The sequence below is a fragment of the Chiloscyllium plagiosum genome, unplaced genomic scaffold, assembly GCF_037043375.1.
Source record: "Chiloscyllium plagiosum isolate Xiang-an unplaced genomic scaffold, Cpla_swu_hap1 HiC_scaffold_33, whole genome shotgun sequence".
NCBI classification, from domain to species: domain Eukaryota; kingdom Metazoa; phylum Chordata; class Chondrichthyes; order Orectolobiformes; family Hemiscylliidae; genus Chiloscyllium; species Chiloscyllium plagiosum.
The window spans coordinates 15,074,141-15,099,294 of NW_028270171.1; the positions used below are offsets into that span (position 1 = coordinate 15,074,141).

Consider the following 25,154-nt stretch of genomic DNA (forward strand, 5'->3'; position numbering starts at 1 on the left):
GGCTGCACTGGGCTCATCCGCGCCACCTTGAACTCTTCAATCCCTTTTCCCGAAAGGTTTCAACACTCTGGGACTCCTTCCATAAAATCTGCAGCCTCATGTTTAAATCCCCTCCTCGTACCCGTAACCTCCTCCAGCTCTACAAAATGAGGGGATATTGTAACCTGATGCAGCAATGATGTGAAGGTGCCAGTGTGGGACTGGGGTGGACAAGGTCAGAAGTCACACGACATCAGGTCAGAGTGCAGCAAGTTTATTTGAAACCACAAGCTTTCAGAGCGCTGCTCCTTCACCTGACACAGGAGCAGCGCTCCGAAAGCTTGTGATTTCAAATAAACCTGTTGGACGATAACCTGGTGTTGTGTGACATCTGACCTGATGCAATGTTTAAGTTAGCTCGGTCGGCTCAGTGGTTAGCACGTTCTCCCAGTGTTTGCGTGGGTTTCCTTCTGGGTGCTCTGGTTGGGCGAGTTGGCTGTACTAAATTGACCACTGTGTTCAGGGATGTGTAGGTTAGGTGCATTAGTTAGAGGTAAATATAGAGTAGAGAGAATGGGTCACTCTTCGGAGGGTCGGAGTGGTCTTGTTGGACTGAAGTTTCCACACTGTAGGGAGTCTATGATGAGGAACAGTACACACCCGCATTAGTGCTCTGACTTTGCAACGAGTCAACTAGAAACTGTTGATGGACTGTGAGGAACCGAACCGGAGAAAACTCTCCCTCACTCCACAGTATTGCCCTTTAGTGTCCCCCATCTCCTCCCAGACTCTCCGCAACTGCAGTACCAAGCCCAATACCACTGCTTCACCTCAAGTTGTTTACCGACCTTGCCCGAGAAAACTGCATCTCACGAAGACGGAACTGCTGCTGTATCCCAGCTGGGAATGAGTGACACTGCGCGCAAACAGTGGAAAGTTCCCAGCAGCATTGTCCTTCCTCACGTAGCTGCATTCATTACAAAGAAACAAAAACAGGCTTCCCCAGAGGTGAAACCAGTTTATTACTTATGACTGCGGAGCAGGCCATTCAGCCCATCTGGTCCAACCTAGCATACCCTTTGATTGCTGTAACAACATAAAGAGTTTCAGCCAGTTCAGACTCTGTTGATGGATATAACAGAGTCAGAGAAATTTACAAAACAAAAACAAACCCTTCGGACCAACTCATCCATGCTGACCAGATATGCTAAGTTAATCTAGTCCCATTTGCCAACACTTGGCTCTTATCCCTCTAAACCCTTCCTGTTCATGTATCTATACAGATGCCTTTTAAATGCTGTAATTGTACCAGTCCTATTTTGGGGGCATTTCCTTGTAATCCTCCCTTTCAATATTACGGTGAATAAAGTCACCAATATCCTTAAAGGTCTTCAGGATTGCTCGGCCATAGAGAATAAGTTAATAGGTGATGGTTTAACCACACCGTTTTGCCATGCCTCAGGCAAGAGGCAAGGTGGAGCTTTGCCCTTTTATAAAATGGAGACCAGAGCTGTGCAGAGTGGGCTGACCAAGATTAAAAGCATTTAACCCAAGATCGGCTTATCGACCTGGGTTGCTTCTTGCAGTGATTAGGCCGAAGCTTCAGAGACCAGGGTGCTGTAGCGGTAAGCTCTCCACAGCCTGCCTCAGCTGCTGGGAGAATCTGTCATAGAACCCCTACAGTGAAAGTAGAGGCCATTCAGCCCATTGAGTCAGCACCAAAGAACATTCCCACCACCCCCCCCAGCCTATCCCGGTAACCCTGCATTTCCCATGGCTAACCCATCTAGCGTGCACATCAATGGACACTACCGGGAAAGTTAGCAGGACCAATCCACCCTAACCTGCACACAGAGTCATGGACCCTTTGATTCAACTCATCCACGCCGACCAGATATCCTAAAATTTATCTAGTCCCATTTGTGAGCATCTTCGTGACTGTGGGAGGAAACCAGAGGAAGCCCACGCAGACACGGGGGAGAACATACAAACTCCACACTGACAACTGCCAGAGATGGATTCGAACCTGGGTCCCTGGCGCTGTGAGACAGCAGTGCTAACCACCGAGCCACCCTTTAGCTCCTGATATCGAGATGACAATCCCCTACTTGGGGACAGTGGTTGGTAGGGTAGGGTTGCTACCACTGCTCAAAGGCAAGGCTTAGAGTGGTGGGGAATGTTTGAGGGACAAAAATAAATAAAACGCTCCCCCCCTTCACCAAATCTTGGGCCTGATCTCCCATATGAATGTCAGAGAAAACGGTCAAGTGGGGAACCAGGGGAAAGAAAAGGGAAGCTCCTGACAAACAGTACGTGCATCGAGATTGGGCAGTCTGCGCTGAATTACTAGTTTCTTTGAGTTTTTAGTATGTTTTTGGGGAAGAGGCGAAGTGAAAATAGGCATCGTGTCTCTCAACATCCATAACTAGTTACTTGATACACAAAGGTCACTCCCAGTCAACATATTTCCCCCACCGCCCCACCCCCAGCAGCTTCTCATGCCTTCTCCCCCAGCCACTGACTCCTTGGAGATGCATACAGCACAGAAAAAGGTCCTTCGGCCCAACCTTGCAAGGATTCCACCCGTCACAACTCAGCTACCTCCACAGACACTGCCACCAAGTGGACATGCACGCTGGCTGAGCCAACACCACAGGAATTGAGCCAGCAGGTTGGATAGCCCAATCCTGCCCCTTTTCACTCACATTTGCCCCCCTTTACCGTCCACATCACTGACTTAAAGATTTCAGTGTGGGGAAAGAGCAGTTGGGTAGAAGATCAGCTACGATCTAGTTGAACTGTGAAGCAGGTTTGAGGGGCCGAATGGTCTACTCCCAGTCTTATTGCTTTTTCAAACAGGTCCACACAAAGAGCACGGAAACAGAGCCTTAGATCTAACCAGTCCACACCGAACATAATCCCAAACTAAAAGCTAGTCCCACCTGCCTACTCCTAGAGATTATAGGATAGCAACCATGAGTAGGAGTTCTGTGCTACACTCCTCACTATAAACAGGAAAAAGGGGTCATTGGCCTATCCTGGTCACCAGCCAAGCTTATCTGGATTTTCACCTAGTTTGCGTCAATTCAACCCCTCAATGGTTTAGACAGCTGAGATATGGCAGATATCAAACCATTACCATTGCAAAGTAGGTACAAGGTTCAGGAATGAATCAGAAGACACTGGCCAATAGGGAGCCTGATGAAGAAATAAAAGATTTCATACCTACAACTAAATCTCTTCAGAGACACACAATTGTACACGCAATGGTTCCTCAAAATGCAGTTTAAGGCAAGTGCAAAATTGCACTTACGTAGCACCCCAGGAGGTTCTTAATCACTTTACAGCCAATGGAGTACTGTTTGAAGTGCTGCCACTGTTGTACACGAAACACAGTCAATTTTAGCACAGCAAGCTCCCACACACAATGACCAGTTCTGGTGGGTGGCACGGTGGCACAGTGGTTAGCACTGCTGCCTCACAGCGCCAGAGACCCGGGTTCAATTCCCGCCTCAGGCAACTGACTGTGTGGAGTTTGCGCATTCTCCCAGTGTCTGCGTGGGTTTCCTCCAGGTGCTCCGGTTTCCTTCCACCGTCCAAATGTGCAAGTTAAGTGAATTGGCCATGCTAAATTGCCCGTAGCGTTAAGGTGAATGGGTAAATGGACAGGAATGGGTCTGGGTGGGTTGCTCTTCAGAAGGTCGGTGTGGACTTGTTGGGTCGAAGGGCCTGTTCCACACTATGTAATCTAATCTGCTTGTTCCCCCTGGTGTGGGATCAATGCTGGTCAGGGCACAGCTGCCGTCCTTGGAGTGCGACGCGATCTCCTACACCCAGCTGAGGCAACAAGCAGAGCTATAGTTTAACAACTTGCCTGAAAGAAACAGGACTTCCAACAGTGTGTCGCACTCCCCCGGCAGTGCTGCACTCTGCCAGTAGTGCCTTGGAATGTCAACCCGGATTGTGCTCCAGAATGTGGAGGGAAATTCAAAATCTAACTTGGAGCTTAGAATGACATCCATTGAGATGAAGCTGACATCCTAGATAACATAAGACCCCTTCACAGATTTACACACTGAGGTGAGACCCTGGTACTCCCTTGACAAGGGATGGGAAGATATCAAGTATGATACCTCTTAAAGTCATAGAATCTGTTTTCATGCTGTCCATCTCTTCGGTCCAACTCATCCATGCCCACCAAATATCCTAGCCTACTCTAATCCCATTTGCCAGCACTTGGCCTATATCCCTCTGAACCCTTCCTATTCCTTGCAGCATTTTAAATGTTGCAAATGTACCAGCCTCCACCACTTCCTCTGGCAGCTCATTCCATGCACGTACCACCTTCTGCGTGAAAAAAGTTGCCCCTTAGGTCCCTTTTATCTCTTTCTGCTCTCAACCTAAACCTATGCCCTCTAGTTCTGGATTCCCCCACCACAGGGAAAAGACTTTGTCTATTTATCCTATCTTCTTCCTGAACACTGTCCTGTAATCCCAGAAAAGTCAAGGAGAAGTTACATCGCAGGCAGAGACACAGTGTAAGATTGTGCTCACATGTATCACTTGTTGGTAAAGAACCCAAGTAAAAGTTGAAAAGAGACACATGGCTTAAGCTTTTTTCATCTTGCACTTATCAGGACAAATGCAAGAATACCAAATGAGAAACAATGTAATAAGCCCATGCCCAAGACCAGGACAATTTCCAGGGTTGGCACAAAAAGGAGCAAGTCTCTGGCAAGGACCAGTTTGGACATGTTCCTTTTGTTTGCAGAAAGTGGGTCCCCTGCACACAAAAGCAATATGTTCAAGTCTTACCCTTTTTTTCTCTTGCCTCCACCCCCCACCCCCACCTCCTCAAATGACCAGAGACCCTACAGTTCCTGGATTAAAGTCCTGCCTGCTTATCTGGACTGAATTCTGTAATCTAAGGCTATCCTTCTCACTATTTACCACCCCAATTTTTAGATCATTTGTGAATTTACTGGTCAACCTTCCAACATGCAAGTCTCAAGTCACTTATATGAACAAGTAGAAGGGCCCCAACACTGACCTCAGAGATCCTTCTGGACACAGACTTCCAGTCAGAAAAATGCCTCTCAACCTACTGTTTCCTGCCACTCAACCAACTGTGGATCCAAATTTCCCTGGATTGCATCAGCGCTTATCTTTGTTATCATTCTCCCACAAAGGACCTTTTCAAAAGCCTTGCTGAAATCCAAGTAAATTACATCAAACACCTTGGTCCCATCTACACACATATATCACCTCTTAGAAAAATTCAAATCAAGTTGGTCGGACCTGACCTCCCCTTAAGAAAACCACAAGAGAGTTTCAATTCATTCACAGGATGAGGGCATCACTGGCTAGGCCAGCATTTATTGCCCATCCCTAATTTCCCAGAGGGCAGTTAAGAGTCAACCACATTGGCTGTGGGTCTGGAGTCACATGTAGGCCCAGACCAGGTAAGGACGGCAGTTTCCTTCCCAAAGGACTTTAGTGAACCAGATGGATATGCTTCAAGATTTTTCAAGGGAGACTAAAGATACATCTGATCAAGACAGAAAATGAATTTGAATCTTAAGAGAAAGTAACACAAATGGTTTGTGTTGTCAGATGAAGGAGGAAGATTTATACAGCGTCTTTCATCAGACCAATTTGTTCACAAATCGATGAGTCATGACAGCATTTACTGTACTTCAGCCAGTCCCTTCCCACTTACACACAAGAAAGTACAGACGTCATTTTCCTGAATACATACTGAACAGGAGACACAGAATACACAGCAAGCCCTCAAGACAGGAAAGGAGGAGATGGAGAACAGACAGAGAGACAGACAGAGAGACAGACAGAGAGACAGACAGAGAGACAGACAGAGAGACAGACAGAGAGACAGACAGAGAGACAGACAGAGAGACAGACAGAGAGACAGAGACAGACAGAGACAGGGGTGGATCCAAAAAAAGAGAGAGGTGGGGGGAAAACAAATAGAGGAAGAAAAGAGGTAGAGGGGGAACAAAAAGATAGCGGGGAGGTGAACAACCGGGGCAGGGGAACCAAAGAATAAAAGAACAAAAAAAAAGAGGAAAATAAATTGCATTTGTCTAACCTCTTTCGCAACCCACAGGTTATACAGCTGGAGCAGCACACTGACACATGTTTAGGGACTGGCAACGCTCTTGGAGTATCAGAACAGGAAGGAAGGGAGGGTTGGCACGCTTAAATTTTAATTCCTAATTGTTAGCCCTGACAGTTTACTTTCCCCTCTCCTTTGGGCTAATCTCACACTCACCTCAGAGTCACGGGGCTCTCAGTTCAAGTTCCACTCCAGGGCTGGAGGTAAACTGTAGATTGACAATTCAGCGCAGTACTGAAGGAGGGCTGTGCAATGGGAGGTGCTGTCTCTGACACAAGACATTAAATCAATGTTCCCCTTACCCAGCTAGCTGTTTGGATGTACCTTAGAAGACCCTAAGCACTTGTTCAGGCAAGGACAGGGGAGTTAACCCACTGTCCCAGCCAATACTTAACCCTCAATCATTTAACATTCATTCTTCTATTCTCCAATGAAAGAAAGAGGAGATTTCACAGAAGCTTATAAAATTCTAACAGGGCCAGACAGGGTTGTTCCTGATGACCAGGGAGTGCAGAATCAGGGGTCACGTCAGAGGAATACAGGATAGGCCATTTAGGTTTGAGATCATAGAATTCCTACAGTGTGGAAACAGGCCATTTGGCCCAACAAGTCCACATCGACCCTCGTATGCCACCCAGACCCATTTCCTTACCCTATCACACTGACTAATGCACCTAACCTACACATCCCTGAACACTACGAGGCAATTTAGCATGGCCAATTCACCCTAATCTTTGGACTGTGGGAGGAAACCGGAACACCCAGAGGAAACCCATGCAGACACAGGGAGAATGTGCGAACTCCACACTGATAGGTGCCCGAGACTAGAATAGAACCTGGGTCCCTGGCGCTGAGAGGCAGCGGTGCTAACCACTAAGCCACCATGCTGCCCAAATGAGGAGACATTTCTTCACCCAGTGATGGGTGAGCCCTGAATTCTTCGCTACAGAAAGCAGTGGAGGTCAAAGCATCGCATGGAGAAGGAGAAAGGTGTAGTTCTTAGGACAAAGGGGAATCGAAAGGATAGGAGGAGAAAGTGGGAATGGGGGAACTGAGTTGGACGATCAGCCAGGATTGGATCAAATACCAGAGCAGGTTCAAAGGGCTGAATGGCCTCCTCCTGTTTCTATCACTAATCGAGGTTACGTGGTTATCATTCTGTAATTTGGTTAAGCTTATTGAGAGCACGTTAGCTGCCATGCTGCCCAAATTACAACTTCTTTGACCAGAGTAATACTCTTCAAGATGTCTGCAAGGTCATAAACCATTCCACATAGATGCAAGTTTTTTTCTTTTCAAACTTTTTTTTTTGCACTGCATTTAGTTTGGAATTAGCTCACAGTAAAAAAGGTGTTTTATTCGAGACGTACACAGCAATGGCTGCAGCTGTAAAGACCATTCGGCCCATCAGGTCTGTTCCACCATTCAGTGAGATCACTGGCTGATCTGATAATCCTCGACTCCACTTCCCTGTGTGTTTTTTCCGCTAAAAGCCTTGATTACAGATTAGTGTTTTCATAGTCGAGAGAGTGTGTGTGGTGCTGGAAAAGCACAGCAGGTCAGACAGCATCCAGGGAGCAGGAGAATCGTCGTTTCCGGCATAAGCCCTTCATCAGGAATGAGGCTGGCAGCCTCCTTGGTGCTGAGGAAGGAGATGTGGCTGCGGGAGCGAGGTTGCTTGAGGACGTGGCTGAAGAGCTTCAGGGCAGAGGAGAGGACTTGGGGAGTACAGTGAGAGAGGGACTGGAGGCTCCCAACTTCATTCCTAATGAAGGGCTCCAGCACAAAATGGTCACTTCTCCTGCTTCTCGATGCTGCCTGACCTGCTGTGCTTTTCCAGCACCACACATTCTAGACTCTGATCTCCAGCATCTGCAGTCCGCACTTTCTCCTAGTATTTTAATAGAGACAAACTCTAGAGAGAAATGGTCCCAAGTGCAAGTCTACGCCGCCACTGTACCAAAAACAGAACCGTCTCTACAGTGACCACCCCAACCACCGCCCCCCCCCCCCCCCAAAGATATCCCTCCTTTGGACATTTATGGAGCAGGGTGGGGGTTGGGGGTGGAGGGAAAGAGAGAAAACACTCCAACCAGAGTGATAAGTCAATAAATAAATAAAAAATTCAGGGGTAATTCAGGAGAACCTCCACTGAGTTGTTACAATGGGGAGAAAGTGAGGACTGCAGATGCTGGAGCTCAGAGTAGAGAGTGTAGTGCTGGAAAAGCACAGGTCAGGCAGCATCCGATGAGCTGGAGAATCAACGTTTCGGGCATTAGCCCTTCATCAGGAATGTTGTTACAATGTAGAACTCATTACCAAACTTGTATTTACATGACATGGGTCTCAATGGCAAGGTCAGCATTCGATACCCATCTTTCGGGAACATCTTCTTAGGCCATGCCAGAGACAGTTAACAGTCAACGACATTGCTGTGGTTCTGGAGTCACATGTGGGCCAGATCAGGTAAGGATGGCAGATTTCCTTGCCTGAAGGACATTTGTGAATCAGATGGTATTTTACAACAATGACAGCTTCATGGCTGAATCTGATCATCCAGTACTGTACAGAAACATAGATAATAGAGGAGTAGGCCATTCAGCCCCTCAAGCCTGCACCACCACTCCATTACATCATGGCTGATCACCCAACTTAGTACCTTGTTCCCACTTGTATCCTGTAACCTTGGATCACTTTAGCCCCTGGGAGATACAATGCATGAAAATCTGCTCCCAAATATTGAGACTGAGACTAATCTTTCAAACCCAGATCCTTCATTGACCGAATTTAAGTTCCACCAGTTGCTGCGGTGGGATTTGAACTATGGCCACCCCCAAACCCCTTTAACCTTTGCCTCTAGGTTCTAATTCAGATGACACTAACACCACATCACCATTTCCTCTTGACCTGCTGCAGGAGTGGAGATGAACAGCATAAGTACATTTAAGGGGAATAGAGCTATGTATTAAGGAGAAAGGGATGGAAGGCAATACTGACGAATTAGGATAGCAGGAACCTAATGTGATGCAGCAGAGTGTGGGCCGAATGACCTGCACCATGTTACTTGTAACAAAGTGTACATCACACTTGGCCCATCCTGTAACACCTCGTGCACACAATCTTATCATCCAGTGTTGTGCAGAAACATAAATAGAAGGTGTTGGCCATTCAGCCCCTCAAGCCTGCACCACCATTCCAATGGCATCATGGCTGATCATCCAACTTCGTACCTTGTTCCCACTTGCAGCCAGTAACCTCAGGTTCGTTTAGCCCCTGGAAGTTACACTGCATGAAAGTCTGCTCCCAAATATTGTATTCATTAATATTGGGCATAAGGCCATAAGACCTAGAGCAGACTTGATGGACTGAATGGCCTTTCAGTCAATTAGATCACGGTTCATCGGATCATCGTCAAATTTTCTCTACTGCCTTTTCCCCAAACCCTTGATTCCCTTACTGTTTTAAAAAAAAATCATCTCAGCCTTGAATGGACTTAAAACGGCAACATGTTATTATAGATATTTGCTAATCAACCTGCTCAGAAGTATCATTACTCACTGCTGGAGCAGATGAAATTTAAACCCAGGTCTCCTGTCTCAGAGGTATGGGCACTACCACTGTGCAGGAGCCCCACCACTTCATTAATAATTTTTTGCAGCTCTAAAGGCTCAAGTGTAAGAAAACTAGTTAACACATTAACTGGGAGATCAAACCACTTCCAATTAAACTGGAACCTCCATGCTACATAAGTCAACGCAGTTGTGACACAGAACACAGACCAGTCCGACACAAAATGGCGTCAAAGAAAAGAAGTGGACAGGCATATTCACAAATGCCTTTCTCTCAGACTCTCTTTGCGAGTTGTTTAAAAAGCTGCAGCACAACAACAACAGGGACAAGGAGGTTTTTACACCCCTCCCCCCCCGCCGGGCACTGGAACCAGTGGGCACAAGGGAGAGGTGGTGGTAATATCACTGGATTTAGTGATTGAGAAACAGAGGTCTAATTCTGAGGCCGCAGGTTCAAAACCCGCTACAGCTAATGGAAAAATGTAAATAAAATCAATAAAAAAAATTCAGGAACATAAAGCCGGTCTCTATAATGGTTACCATGACAACAAATCATTGACTGTTGTAAAATCCCATTGGTTCACTAATGTCCTTTAGGGAAGGAAATCTGCCATCTTTACTTAGTCTGGCCTACGTGGGTCTCCTGCTCAACTGCTGAACTCTGCACTGCCCTCAAATGACCTACTTAACAAATGCAATTCTCACATCCCATGACAGTTAAAACAAACACAGTCGTATCTCAGTGGGCAGCACAGTAGCTCAGTGGTTGGCGCTGCTGTCTCACCGCGCCAGGGACCTGGGCTCCATTCCACCCTTGGGTGACTGTGCAAACTCCTCAGACATTCTCCCCACAGGTTTCCTCAGTTTTCCACCCACAGTCCAAAAGATGTGTAGATTAGGGGGATTGGCCAAGGTAATACATGGGGTTACAGGATACAATGGGGGGGCTGGGTTTGGGATGAATGCTTTACGGAGGGTCAGTGTAGACTGAATGAGCCAAATGGGCACCTTCCACACTGTAGGGATTCTATGTTTAAGACTTGTCTTCTGAAATTACTCTAGAGGCCAGTATTCTGTTACCTTTTATTTCCATGTGGAGAGTCCTTGACACTGACCCAGCTCCCACAGAGCGAGCTCTCAGAGTGAACTGGACCTCTGACACTCCTATTTCAGCCAGGGCTCCCTGATTGGGGCTCTAAACCCGGTCCAATCAGGGAACTCAGATTCTATGTGGTCCACTTGGCTGACCTTGATACAATCACTCCATCCCTCCCACTCTGGGTCAGAGGATATGGGCTGGTTCTTCTTTAGTGGAGCTCCTCCTGGGGTGTTTTAGCACAGGGTCAGGTTCCTCTAACTCTGTTACACATCGCCCGGATCTGAGGCACAGTCCCTAGCCTCTTGTCCCTGGAGCATCTCGGAAGAAATTCAGTCTCTTCTTCAGGCGGCAAAGTCATCGAGGCAGCAACATCCACCGGTGTCCATCTCAGATTCCGAGGTCTCTTCAACCCCTGGAGGGGGAGAGCCCATGGGTTTTGGAAAAGTCGGAAAGGCTGTTGAGGAGCCGCGTACAATTTATTCCTGCCCTGTTTGTGAGTTTGTAGCTTTCTGATCGTCCGCGTGCTTGTTCAGGACTGTAACGCCCACCCGAACATTATACATCACTGCACCTGACCTCGGGTCGACCCTGCCTCTAACCCATGTGCAGGGCTATTCCTCTGGTCCCTACACCAAGCTTCAACCCTGAAGTAAACTCTCTCTCTCTCTCGTTTAGCGGAGTCTTGTGTCCAGCACTGGCATTCCAGATGCAGTGTCACCCTCCCGTCCCAGGTCCAGATTTAAGCTGCTGTACAGTCTACTCCCTGTCAGCAACTCTGCTGGAGCTATCCCTGTTGTTGCGTGCGAGGAATGGTCCTATAATCAAACTGGAACCAGGACAGTTTGGGATCTCGTGAAGCTGTAGGCTGTTTCTTTAAGCCTGGCTTCTTTCTACCAGACCATTGGATGACGCATGGTAGGGAGGGGTCCTTACGTTGATTATCATTAAATATTTAGGAAATACTCAAATGTCCTGCTGGTAAATGATGGCCTGCTTTCTGTGACCAACATTCCCAGGAGTCCGTGCATTGCAAAAGATGTGCGTGGTTTCTCTATCATCATCTCCACGTTTGACAAATGAATTCTCTGCGCGTCCAACCGCTCTGAGTGGGCATCCAGTGACCGAGAACATTAAGCCCATGAAAAAGGACCTGCAGAGTCAACGTGTCACTGAGTCCAGGGTTTACCCGGCCATTCCCACCAATGTGTGGGGGACCTGCCAGCAGTAATTGTCTTCATTGGCACTCTGGGCACTGCCTCACCAACGCAGCATCCAATCCTGGCCACCAGAAATGACTTCATTTTGGAAACCCCTAGATGACCACGTTGGAGTTCAGCCAGTACCTGGTGATGACCATTGCTCAGGACAATCACTCTTGCTCCCCATAATAATCTGCCATCCTCTGATCTGGTGTCTCCGGTTCCAATTCTGGTTGTGATGGCCCCTTGGTTTCTCCCATCACCATGAGCTGTTTCAGTTTTGCCAGGCCCGAATCTTTCTAGGTCCAAAGTCTGATATTGTCAACTGTGTCTGGAAGCGTATCCAGAAAACCTAAAACCATTATGGACTCTTCCAGTGGTGGCTCATTGCATTCACATTCATACTTGGCTTCCCTGGTGTTCCGACTTGTAACTGTCTGCACTTAGTATTAGAACCCACCACTGAATGTGGCCTGAAGCTATGCCCGGCCTTGCCTTGTACTCTAAGTAGGCCGAGCAGGGGTTTGTGCTCCATTATTACAAATTTACATTTGTTAAAAAAAAAAAAGAGGTATTGGTGAAACCTCCTGCTCCAAATATGACCACAAAACCTTCCTTCTCTATCTGGGTGTAATTACACTTTGGCTAATTTAAAGTTCTGGATACATACATTGTTGGGCGTTCCTCTTCATTGGGCCACCTGTGAGCTAACATTACCACCCTGATGCGGCACGGGGAGGCAATGCACATCAGTACCAGATCTTGATTGAGATCACAGTGCACCATTAACAGAGGATGATAGCTGTTTGTTCACTTCCTTGAAAGCTCCATGACCATTTCCAAAGCTGACCCCTGACGTTAAGGCGCCAAGATGGAGGTCAGGTTACGAATGAGCTTTCTGTAATAACTCAGCAGCCCAAGGAAAGACCTAAGCTCTGGTACAGACTTTTGACTGCCCTCATTTTATCTTCCAACCGGTGTCACCTGGTCTTGTCAACACTGTGGCCCAAGTAGGTCTCTTGGGATGCCTGGAACACATTTTTTTCCCCCTTCTAAAGGTAGACACCTGCCTAGGAGAAACACCTACGTCCAAATTCTCTAAACGGTCCTTGTTGGTCTTCACTGTTATTAGCACATAGAGGTGACATCATCTAGATAAATGATGAGCTGGGGTAGTGCTTGTAAAACGTTCGCAATCGTTTGCTGAAAGACTGCACTGCTGACGATACCCCGAATAGCAGTCTTGTATATTAGTACAAACCCTTATGGCTATTAACTGGAGTCTACTCCTGGGAATCCTCATCTAACCACCAATTACAGGTACCCTTGGCTCATGTCCGGCTTTGTGAAGGACAGCCCACCCACCCCCACCAGCTTTGTGTATAAATCCTCGGTGTGAGGGATTGGGTATTTACCATCCCCAAAAAGGCAAACTGATCCACCATTCTTCACAAATAGGTGCAAACACAGTGCTGCCCAATCCACAAACTGGACTGGTCTGATCATTCCTTCGCTTTCCAGCCTTCTGATTTCTGCCCATGAGGCAAATGGCAGTGGGTGGGCCTTGGAAAAATTGCAGCATTGCTTCCGGGTCAACATGCAAGGTGGCCTTAGCTCCTTCAATAGTGCCTAGACCTTCCTGAAGAACCGTTGGGCATTTAATTAGGACTTCACTCAGGCAGCCGTTTCCAAATCGAGAAATGTTGAGCCAATCAAGGTGAATCTCTCAACCAATTTCATCCCATCAGGCTTGGGCCTGAAGCGTTTTACTACAATCAGTGGTAACTGAACCAGTTGCTTCTCAGAAGAGATCATAATCAAAGTTGTACTTTTAATCTGTATAGCTTCCAGGTTTAGGCTTCAGCCTAGCTAAAGTCTAGTGGAAAATTTTATTAAAGACTGCTTTCACTGAAATGGCCATGCTTGTATCGACCTCCATTAGAACCGGCTGACCATTTAATCAGACGTTTATTTTGATTGGTTCGGATTTGGATATTGTGAATAATTTACCTGTTCCAAGCCAGCTGTAGATGGATTTTCCTGAATACCGGCTTATGAGTTCTCTTACTCCATTTAGGTTTAGTGGGACTCTTGCTGTCTCAAGTCCGCGGACCAGCAGCAACTACAATGGTTTGCCTACCTGCCTGGATCCTGAAGAAAATTTTAACCGTTTGGCCAAGGCTTGGCTTTGTTTTGGGGTTTTCTGTGGGCTGACCTAGAGTCCCTCTGTTCAGGATACGCCCTGAGTGAGGCTGTGCAATGGTCCTGCACTTGAGTGGTGTTCCCCAAGCTCAGTTGAACTGGCGAGGGTATTCTTCCATCAGAACACCCTGTAACTCACATGATCCACTTGCTGCATTTTCCAATGATAAAACCAGTTGTAGAGCCTGTTTGAAGTCCTGTTTGGCTTCAGCTAATAGGCACTTTTGCATGGTTACGTCATTAATCCCATATTCCAAACGGTTTCCCAGGATCTCATTCAGGGTTAATTCAAAGTCACGTGCCTCTGCCAGTCGTCTTAACCTCATCAAAAATCCCGACACAGATCCCCCAGTTGTCGAATTGCTGAGTGAAACCAACAGCACCTCAGAAATAGAGGAGGCTTAGAGTTTATAATATTCCGCCACTAAAACCATCAACCCTTGACAGGTTTTCATATCTGCTGCCTCAGGGAAAGTTAAGCTCCTAATAACCAAAAAGGCTGCGGGTCCACAAGCAGCCAGGAGAATGACTCGTTGCTTTTCATCTGCCCCAATGTCATTTGCCCACAAAAAAATTACGCATACGCATTCTTTCCATATACTGGGCCCTGTCGTTGAAGCCAGGATCGATCGAGTCAAGCTTCCCAGATAGTGGCATGATGCCAAAAATCCTAAACCTAACTCAAGGTGCGTACTTTTTTCACATAGCCACTGAACCAATTCCAGAGGCTGGTACCGAGTCACCAAGTCAGCCTTTATTTACACGTGTGGAGTCCTTGACACTGATCCAAATCCCTCAGAGCCAGCTCTCAGAGTGAACAGAACCTCTGACTCTCCTGCTTATATCCATCAGCCAGGGCTTCCCGATTGGGGCTGTTAACCTGATCCATTCAGGGAACTCCTGAGGCCCACCTGCGCTGACCTCGTCATAATCACTCCACCTCCAAGTCAAGAGATCCGTAGGTTTGAGTCCCATGAACCAGCACAGATAATCAGAGCGATGTCCCAGTGAAGCACTGAGGGAGTAACCCTTTACCAGATGCGCTGCCTCCCTTATGCAACATTAAACCAACAAGTCTGCCCTCAGAGGGGTGTGGAAGACCGCAAAGAGGAGGGGGCGGGGACACATTTTAAAAATTACTTGCTCACTATAACACAACTGGTTTGGGACCTTGCTGTGCACAAACGGGGTGCCACATTTGCAGAAAGTGACTGTGTCAAAAGGAGCCCACGACACGCAATGAGACAATGGTGCTACGTAAACAGTTGGCACGGTAGCTCAGTGGTTAGCACTGCAGCCTCACAGCACCAGGGACCTGGATTTGATTCCTGACTCAGGTGACTGTCTGTGAGGAGTTTGTACATTCTCCCCGTGTCTGCGTGGGTTTCCTCTGGGTGCTCCGGTTTCCTCCCACAGTCCAAAAATGTGCAGGTCAGGTGAATTGGCCATGCTAAATTGTCCACAGTGTAGGGAATGGCTTGGGTAGGTTACTCTTCGGAGGATCGGAGTGGATTTGTTGGGCTGAAGGGCCTGTTTCCATACTGTAGGGAATCTAATCTAAAATAAAAATGTGACCCCAACAAAACCCCAAAGCTGTTACGACACTTTTTAAAGTTTGCCTGGCACGCATTAGTTTATTATGCTGGCAAACAAGGTGACCATTCTGCAGTCCAAGACGAAGCTGACTGAAGCAGGAGTGCGGGGGGGGGTCTCCTCACTGTAATGCAGTCGCTGAGAATCAGGAGGTTAAAAAATAGTGAGGCAGAAACACCCAGCAAACAAACATCGGACAAGAGAGTCAAAAATTCAGCAAACCTATCAGTTCAGCAACCTCTTGGCAAAACTATTCGCTGATCCGAATGGTTCACTCTGTTTCTCTCCCCATGGATGCTGCCCAGCCTGCTGAGCACTTCCTGCGCCTGTTCTGTTTTTCCATAATCGCTCTTGTTCACGCAGCCCTGTGGGATCTTTCTTAACTTTCACCGGAACAGGTCGACGTGACCTTGGAGTAACATTTCGTGCACAGAACGATGTGCTCGGGTGTCCCAGCGGAGTGTGGGCTAAGGTAAGGCACAAACAATGGACAATAGCCCCGTTTGTGGATGTTAATGACACCAAGCGACATCCACGAGGCTCCACAGAGGCAGCCTCTCGACTCAAAACATGTCAGCAGCAATCAGAGCAGGAGGAGGAGGAGAAGACAATTTAAATAAACACACCATGCAGTATATGCCATCTGTACCATCACCTGCCTCTTGGCTGCAAACTCAGTACAAAGCCTCTCACAAAGGACATGACAATGAAATTTTAGAAAACCAGAAATCGCTGGAGAAACTCAGCAGGTCTGGCAGCATCTGTGGAGGGAGGGGAAAGAAAAAACAAGAGTTAGCGTTTTGAGTCCAGTTCTGAAGAGGGGTCACTGGACTCAACGTTAACTCTGCAGAAGTGGGTACTGCAGATGCGGGAGATTAGAGTCAAGATTAGAGTGGTGCTGGAAAAGCACAGCAGGTCAGGCAGCATCCGAGGAGCAGGAAAATCAACATTTCGGGCAAAAGCCCTTCCTGATGAAGGGCTTTTGCCCAAAATGTCGATTTTCCTGCTCCTCGGTTGCTGCCTGACCTGCTGTGCTTTTCCAGCACCACTCTAATCTCAACGTTAACTCTGCTTTCTCTCCCCGCAGATGCTGTTAAAGCTGAGTTTCTCCAGCAATTTGATTTCACTTCAGATTTCCAGCATCCACAGTCCTTTGTTTTATGCCAAAGGAAAAAAAAAACCCGAATTCAGATAGCGACTTTAATGTGGGAAAGCATGCAAAGATGTTTCACAGAGAGCTGAATCAGATAAAAATTGACATAGAACAAAAGGAACCACCCGGGGGGTCTTACAAGTGGAGAGAAAAATCCAGAGCTTAGGACAGTGCTCCCCAAACCTCTCAACCACCCCCTGCAACACATCAGCATGACCACATTTTGAGATTTGAAACATGTCCTGAGCCCTTGGTAAAAAAAAATTGAAAATCACCCAACACCAGGTTATAGTCCAACAGGTTTATTTGGAAGCACTAGCTTTCTAAATACTGCTCCTTTATCAGGTATCTGATGTTGGGTGATTTTTCCATTTTTTTTTCACCCCAGTCCAACACCCGCACCTCCACATTAAAAATAAAATTGACATAGGGGAACTTGGCAGAGAAGATATATGGGTGCAGTTGGGGCAGATGTACAGAAGTGGGAAGGGGGGTTGGTGGTTGGGAAGCTGTGAAAACTTGTGGTGCCCTCAGAGCACACGACACCAAAATTCCAGCTCACTTGGGGGTCCTAAACCCTCTGCCCCCACCTTGGGAAACCTTGCCTCAGGATGGGGGAGGGGGGGGCACCAATGAGCATACAGAAACAGATCAAGATGTGCAAGAGAGGGAGAAAGAGCGCAAGCGAGTTTGAGGACCGGTTTAGACAATTCAATGGTAAAACCTGTTGCTTGCCACTGTGAAAATAGCCGCAAGACCAACTCCAAATCACAACGGGAAATCTCACACTTCCCCGACCTCAAGACAAAAATGCGAAAGCAGCAACGCAAGGGTAAACAAAACTGCAAACACATGAATATAATTCAAATTTAATTTAATCTAATTATAGCAATCAGTGATCAAAGATCAAATCTGGAGCCCCGAACAATGACACCCCCCCACCCCGCCAACTCTCCCTCTATACTGAATTGAGTCAGCACCAGGGCATCTATCACTGGCATAACACCATCAGAAGGACTGGGATTCATTTCTGGAGCACTGCTGATGTGGCCAGAGATTGTTTGTGTAAAACTATGAGGTTACTGCAGTGCAAACGAGTGAAGAGTTTGGGAAGTCTGCTCACTGTCCATCCACATCACCACCACAACTCCACACACTCCGACCCCTTTCACCCCCCCACCCCACCAAAGTGACTGGAGGGGGTGGGGGTTTCAAAACACTGAATATAGATTTGACAGACAAGCAAAACAGCAGCGGTCGAGGCCTAATTTTGTGCGTGAGCTGCAGTTACCAGGCCCCTCAGATAGAAAAAAAGACTACACACACACCTCAGAGAGAGAGAGAAAGAAAACGAAAAACAAAATCATTCAGAAACACCTGGCAGAAAAGAGAGGGAAAAAAAAATTCAGGAGGACCTTCCGTACACACACAAAAAAAAACTGACTTAAATCAAAACATTTCCAATCAATGGTGAGGGGTGTAAAAAGCAAATCCAACTTGGAAGCAAAGATGAACTGTTGTGAGAGAAAAAACGAAACAGCATCCCACATGGAAAACTGGCCAGAGACTTAAAAACAAGGATTTAAAAAAAAACAAAAGACTTAAAAGTTTCCTGGACTTTGTCACAAAGGGGGCGGGGGGGGGGAGGTTTCCAACATTACATATTTAAAGAAAACATTTAAAAACAAACAAGAATCTGGAAGCCAAGGCTACAGGAAGCTTGCAGTATGCAATTCTCCAACCCGCATTTTGAAATGGGAGGGGATCGCCTCCAAACGTTACCTTACAGCTTTGGACAGTGTGGGAACTAGGAGGAGGGGGTGGGTGGGTGGGTGGTGGGGTGAAGAAAAAAAAAAGAGGTTGGCAAGGAGGTCATTCAGTTTGAAAAAGGGATTTCCAAACAAAATTGCAGAGCTGGTGGAGGAAACGCAGGCACGCTTCAAACACAGAGAGATCAGACAATTAAAGAAAAAAAAACACCCCCAGGTCTCCCCTGGACTTACCTTTGCATGGCTGTGCTGGTGAGAGGCGGCTGGACGAGTGCACTGAGTGAAGCTGTGTGTGTGAGAGAGAGAGAGAGGGGGGGAAGGAATCAGTTCTCAGACAGAACTGAGGCATCAATTTTTAGGAGGGGGTGAGAGGGAAGGGGAATAAAGGAGGGTATGGGGGTGGGGGGGAAGATAGGAAGGTTGGTGCATTCACCAGGATTGCACTTGTCCCCACTCCCCACACAAACAGAGAGAGTGAGACTAGGATGCAGCAGCAGCAGCTGAGACTATAGCGCAGCCCTGGACCAGCGATCCGCGATTAAAGGGCTGCACCGCCCGCGCCTGCGCACTGGCACCGCTTTCCACACACACACACCAACCAGGGTGACGTCATCCCCAGTCTCTTAAAGGGGCCGCGCCCCAGGGCAGGCTGGAGAAACTCAACAGGACAAGGGCAGCACCAAGAAATCCTAGGACCGCACAGCACAGAGTCATGGGAACTGTACACTTATAGATTTGGAGGTGCTGATTTTGGACTGGAGTGTAGCAAGTTAAAAATCACGCAACCACCTGATGAACGAGCAGCACTCCGAAAGCTAGTGCTTCCAAATAAACCTGTTGGACTATAACCTGGTGTCGTGTGATTTTTAACTTTGTACACTTATAAAGGTTTATAAAATCATGAGGGACATGGGTAGGATAAATAGACAAGATCTTTTCCCTGGGCTGGGGGAGTCCAGAACTAGAGGGCATAGGGTGAGAGGGGAAAGATATAAAAGAGACCTGAGGGATAACTTTTTTCACGTAGAGGGTAGTGCGTGTATGGAATGAGCTGCCAGAAGAAGTGGTGGAGGCTGGTACAATTACAACATTTAAAAGGCATCTGGATGGGTATATGAATAGGAAGGGTTTAAGAGGGATATGTGCCAAGTGCTGGCCAATGAGACTAGATTATGTTGGTGTATCTGGTCAGCATAGATGAATTGGACTGAAGGGTCTGTTTCCATGGTGTACATCTCTATGACTGTATGACTATGTGGAAAAAGGAGTCCAGAGGAGGTGATGATATTACTGCTGGACTGTTAATCTAGGGAAAAAAAGGCTAGTGAAAGCAGTGCAGGTCAGGCAGCATCCCAGGGCAGAAGGGTCAACATTTCGGGTGTAAGCCCTCCAGTCAGGAATACTGTGCCCGAAACATCGACCCTCCTGCTTCTCGGATGCTGCCTGACTTGCTGCTTTTCCCGGCACCATGCTTCTTGACTCTGACTCTCCAACATCTGCAGTCCTCACTTTCTCCTGTTAATCTGCAGAACTAGGTCATGTCCCGTCGAGTTGGGTTAGAATCCCACCATGGCAGATGATGGAATTTGAATTCACGTAGAGGGTGGTGTGTGTGTGGAATGAGCTGCCAGAGGAAGTGGTGGAGGCTGGTATAAATACAACATTTAAAAGGTATTTGGATGGGTACATGAATAGATTAGATTAGATTACTTACAGTGTGGAAACAGGCCCTTCGGCCCAACAGGTCCACACCGACCCGCCGAAGCGCAACCCACCCAGACCCCTACATTTACCCCTTTAACCTAACACTACGGGAAATTTAGCATGGCCAATTCACCTGACCCACACATCTTTGGACTGTGGGAGGAAACCGGAGCATCCGGAGGAAACCCACGCAGACACGGGGAGAATGTGCAAACTCCACACAGTCAGTCGCCTGAGTCGGGAATTGAACCCGGGTCTCTGGCGCTGTGAGGCAGCAGTGCTAACCACTGTGCCACCGTGCCACCCATAGGAAAGGTTTAGAGGGATGTGGGCCAAAAGCTGGCAAATGGGACTGGATTAATTTAGCGTAATGGACAAGTTGGACCATTCCCGTGCTGTACATCCCTATGACTCAATAAAAATCTGGAATTAAGAGTCTAATGATGACCATGAATCTATTGTTGATTGTTGGAAAAACCCATCTGGTTCACTAATGTCCTTTAGGAGAGGAAACTGCCATCCTTACCTGGTCTGGCCTACATGTGACTCCAGACCCACAGCAATGTGGTTGACTCTTAACTGCCCTCTGGGCAATTGGGGATGGGCAATAAATGCTGGCCTAGTCAGTAATGTCCTCGTCCCATGAATGAATAAAAAAAAAGGCCATTTGCCCCTTCGAGGCCATACCCTACATTTTCCCATGGCCAATCTACCCAACCTGAACATCTATAGACTGTGGGAGGAAACTAGTGCACCTAGACACAGACAGAACATGCAAACTCCAGACAGATAAGGTCAGAAGTGATAGTCCAACAGGTTTATTTGAAATCACAAGCTTTTGGAGCACTGCTCCTTTGTCACATGGAGTCTCACCATAACCTGATCTCGTGTGACTTCTGACTTTGCCCATGCTAGTCCAACACTGGCAACACCACATCCACACAGACAATCACCTGAGGCTGGAATTGAACCCAGATCTACGGTGCTTTGAAGGCAGCAGTGCTAACCACTGAGCCACTGTGCCACCCAATAACATAGGACCTTAAGGTCATAGCACTTAGGACCACAAACACAAGCTCATTGAATAATAGAAAATAGAATCATAGGATCCTCAAACACCAGATTGTAGGATCATAGAACATAGGATTATGCAATATAGAAGAGGCTCTTCAGCTTACCAAGACTGCACCAATAAAACAAAACTATTCTCAATCTACAATGCAATGAAATATTTCAGAGTCTGAAACAAAAACAACAGCTGCTGGGGAAATTCAGCAGGTCTGATAGCATCTGTGGAGAGAGAAACAGAGTTAACGTTTCGAGTCCAGTGTCCCATCTTCAGAGGTCAGCTCTGTTTTGTTACTGTAAATCTACACTAGTCCCACTTTACCACAGTAGGTCTATAGTCTTGAGTGTTTTGGTATTTCAAGTGCTCATCCAAGTACTTTTTAAAGGCTATGAGGTTTCCCACCTCTACGACTCTCCCAGGTAGTGCATTCCACCCCCTCACCACCCTCTGCATGAAAATATTCTATCTCAACTCTCCTTTAAACCTCCTTTCTTTCACCTTAACTACGTACCCCTTGTTATTGCCCTTCAAGTAAAGGGAAGAGCTGTTTTCTATCCACCTAGTCCATGCCCTTCATAATCTTATACACCTCAGTCAGGTTCCTCCTCAATTATCTCAGCTCTAAAGAAACCAATCCCAGCTTATCCAGCCTCTTTTCATAGCTTCACAGTTGCTCGGGGTTCCAATATGACTCTTCTCCCTCTTTCAGCTCAGCGCCACAGACTGGACCCCATTTTCCTCCCATTCTACCCATTATCCTGCGTGTTACACCATGTCAAAAAGGCCAGGCAGCTGAAGGCACAGCAATAAGAACATTCCGAACTAGGAGCAGGAGTAGGCCATCCGGCCCATCGAGCTGCTCTGCCATTCAATAAGATCATGGCTGATCTTTTCATGGACTCAGCGCCACTTACCCGCCCTCTCACCATAGCCCTTAATTCCTTTACTGTTCAAAAATCTAACCATCTTTGCCTTAAAAACATTCAATGAGGTAGCCTCAACTGCTTCACTGGGCAGGGAATTCCACATATTCACAACCTTTTGGGTGAAGAAAATTCTCCTGAACTTAGTCCTAAACCTGCTCCCCCTTATTTTGAGGCTATGCCCCCTCGTTCTACTTTCACCCGCCAGTGGAAACAATCACCCTGCTGCTATCTCATCTATTACCATCATAATTTTATATGTTTCTATAAGATCCCCCTTTATTCTTCAACATTCTAATGGCTTTAGTCCCAATCTACTCAATCTCTCCCCATTAGCCAACTCTCGCAACTCCAGAATCAATGTAGTGAACCTCCTCTGCACTCCCTCCAGTGCCAGAGACATCCTTTCTCAAGTAAGGAGACCAAAACTGCACATAGTACTCCAGGTGTGGCCTCACCAGCACCCTATACATTTACAAAGATTTTAAACTCCATCCCTCTAGCAATGAAGGACAAGCTTCATGCAGTCGATAATTAAGAACATGCCTTCTTAATTACCTGCTGTGTCTGCAGCCCAATGTTTTGTGATTCATGCACAATGAAAGTCACAGCCAAGTAATTTGCAGGAGTGCGGAGAGTTCAGAGATCTGAGAGGGTGGTGGAAGCTACAGGAGAGAGCAGTGAGCACATGGTGGGACTGGATAGCACAGGTGAGAATTCTCAAATGGAGGTGTTGCCAGACTGTTATTCAACGTAGGTTACTGTGAGCAGGGGTGAATGGGACACAGAGTTTTGGACCCGTTCCCATTCCTCTTTGATGGCTACTGCAAGTGTGACAATCCAATTAATATTAATGTGAATAATGTAATATAACAAGGTGATTATATTGAATCATATAAGATTCTGAGGGAGCTTGAAAGTCAATGCTGAGAGGATGCTTTCTCCTTTGGGGGAGGTTAGAACCAGCTAGGAAGTGGTGGGCAAAGAATGGTTTAAAGATAAAGGGTCCCCCACTTCAAGACGTTAGTGAAGAAGAATCACTTCTGTCAGGGGGTTGCTGGGTGTGCGTAAATCACTTCTGCTGAGTGCAATTGAAGCCGGGTCACTAAATACAGTCTAGGCTGAGTTTGACAGATTGACAAAGCAGCCAATGGTTATGGAGAAGCTCAGTAGGAATGGACAGTGAACAAAGTTAGTAATTCGAGTACAATATGACTCTTTGGAACCCGTAATGTAGGGGTGAGAGGGAGGCGTGTTTAGAAAGTGGAGTTAAGAATTCAATCCAATCCTGGATCTTATTGAACAATGGGGCCATTTAATGGGCTGAATGGCCTCCTGTTCCTATTTCTTATTTTAAATGATTGCTGAAGTGTAATATTTGAACAGCCTTTATTCAGTGCATTCCCTCCCGCTCCCAAACACAACTAATCCCATTTCCACTCTAGTGTAAATCAATGCAATAGAAATCCACGGCTACCAACTCCCAGGACATGGTATCTTGGAAGAGCAATGTCTAGATGGACTGAGGATAGGATACACTCAGGAAAGCAAGGCATGGTCAATTTTTGAAGGGATGGATGAGAAGTCCAGCCACAGATAGGTGGAGGTGAGGATGTGACAGAGGGGGAAGTAGGCTTTTTTGGTGATGGAGCAACTGTAGACTTCAAAAGTCAGGTCTGGATTATGTGGGATATTGAAGTGGTGAAGAATTTCAGTTCAGAGTGGGGAGCATAGGGAGTCTTAAATGATCTGGTGTGAAGCCTGGAGGCACGTTGTAGAATAAATTGAAAATGTCTACAAATCAGAAATCAAAGGTTGGCATTAAGGGAAGACTCTTCCACTGGGAAGATGTGAGAAGTGGTCCTCCAAAGGGGGTTTTGTTCTAGATCTAATGCTAGTCCCATTTTACCTGAATGATTTGGACTCAGGAATTTGAGGAGCGAAGTTAAAATTGGTCAATAGTACAGAATTGAGGAAGATAGACAGACTATGAAGGGCATCGTGAACCGCCAAGATGTGATACGTAAGTTGGAAGTGTGGGTGGTTAAAAAAAACAAACACAATATAATATAGCAGTGTGGCTATTTTAATCCACCTAATCAGATAGAGTGTGACACATCACCAGGGCTGTTGGGACTTAAACACAGAATTTCTGGCTCAGAAACAAAAACAGAAAAACTCAGCAGATCTGGCAGCATCAGTGGAGAGAAAGCAGAGTTAATGTTTCGAGTCCAGTAACCCTTCTTCAGAACTGATTGTAGTGAGGAAAATGTAGGTTTTCTTTCATTCACGGAGACCACTGGCCGGCCAATAGCGATTGCCCATCCTGAATTGCCCAGAAGACACTTAAGTGCCAAGCACATTGCTGCAGGTCTGTAGTCACATGTAGACCAGACAAGGAAGGCAGAATTCCTTCCCTAAAAGGCATTAGTGAAGGAATTTTTTTTTTTAGTGACAATTGCCTGTGATTTCATGGTCATCATTAGACTCATACTCCCAGATTTTTAATGAATCCAAGTTCCACCATCTGCCCTAACAAGATTTGAATCTGGGTCCCCAGGACATTACCTAGCACTTTCTGGATAATAGCCCAGTGATAATACCACCAGACCATCACTTCCCCTTGTGCTGAAAACCTGGGGAGGCAGCATGAGGCAGTGAAGGATGGGTGGAGATGGAGACCAAATGGGCAAGTGTGTGTATGAGAGAGAGAGAGTGTGTGTGTGAGTGTGTTTGTGTGTCTGTATGTGTCTACGTGTGTG

At 46.8% G+C, this 25,154-nt stretch overlaps 1 protein-coding gene across 3 annotated transcripts in view; it reads right to left on the minus strand.

The window, feature by feature from the left end:
* tmem184ba (transmembrane protein 184ba) overlaps window positions 1–19,181 on the minus strand; it is a 139,620-nt gene extending 120,439 nt beyond the window's left edge. The window contains exon 1 of one of the 3 annotated variants that reach the window (XM_087978105.1): window positions 18,931–19,181. The gene's annotated coding sequence lies outside the window, so the exon portion shown is untranslated. Of the gene's footprint in view, window positions 1–6,085; window positions 6,189–18,930 lie in introns of those variants that run through there. The other 2 variants (XM_087978108.1, XM_087978107.1) reach the window with 2 other exon arrangements.
* Window positions 19,182–25,154: the final 5,973 nt, after the last annotated feature.